The sequence below is a fragment of the Neodiprion lecontei genome, chromosome 4 (genome assembly GCF_021901455.1).
Source record: "Neodiprion lecontei isolate iyNeoLeco1 chromosome 4, iyNeoLeco1.1, whole genome shotgun sequence".
Lineage (NCBI taxonomy): Eukaryota > Metazoa > Arthropoda > Insecta > Hymenoptera > Diprionidae > Neodiprion > Neodiprion lecontei.
The window spans coordinates 21,694,123-21,695,314 of record NC_060263.1 but is presented as its reverse complement, the minus strand read 5'-3'; positions in this window follow the sequence as shown (position 1 = coordinate 21,695,314).

Below are 1,192 nucleotides of genomic sequence, written 5' to 3'. Positions count from 1 at the left end.
CATACATGTTATGATTACTTCCCACAATTATTCAGTTTATTCACTTGCTCATTCGATAACGAACAAACAATTAGAAACACTGGGGGAAAAAATATACCATTAAAATATTACGTGCGATTACGCATACACAGGGATTTATTCGATGTTTCGCACAAGGTATACAGAATACGGTATGTATTGTGAGCCAATTCCTCGATACATCGTATTTATTTTGATTGCCTCCCCATGCTCTTAAATCATTTATTCGATATAATAATATTGAATGCTGTTTCGGCATGTATGTTAAAAGTGTAATTACGCATTGAATACATCCTATTACGCATATATTAGATTATATGATACCATAGTATGTATGATTTTACTGGTCATTCGTCCAAAACTAAAGCTTTCTAAATTGTATATAATACACATATATTTTTTGACATTTATTATGACCAATAAAAGTACTGAGTAAACCAACAGAAGTAAAATCCAAAAATTCCTATAAGTCAGATAAATATAAATATTTTGAAAGGCTTATTTTTATAAAAAAATAAGTAATTTTATCAAATCAAAAAGTCGTCATCTCGGAAATCTTTTTCTCAGTACGGATAGACCGATGATCGAAAAATTTTTTAAAATCATTTCATTAATAAAGAGAGAAGGTTTTCAAGTGATAAATGAAGTTTACACTTTTCTCCCATGTTATTTAACTGGGAAATACATATCTGCGATGAGGGACCTCTTAATTTAAATATGAAGGGCTAATACTTGCAGAGGGTTTTTTTGAGATGCCATACAATCAATTTTTCATTATATCGAGGGAAAAAAAAAATAGTCATTTTATTTCACCCACCCTAAGTTACATACTTAATCTGTATTCGTGCTTATATATTATTCCTGATCATTTCTCTTACCAGAAAGTCTCTTCATTTCATTACGCTAAACAATCTCTCGCTCATCTTATACACACCTGACTATCTTCTCTCATTCCCAAAACTCTGATCTTGCACTCTACTTTCTACACTTACGCTTCGGTCTGCTCATTCCGCATTACGTTTCATTTACCTTCTAGGCTTCTAAACTGTACACTTTATCTCTACCTTTCAAAACAATCGACTCACAATAAACATAAAGCTGATATTCTAGTCTTATCCATATTTATTCAACCCTACTTCTCGGCTGCCCGATTATACCCGTAATGTAAAGGCGA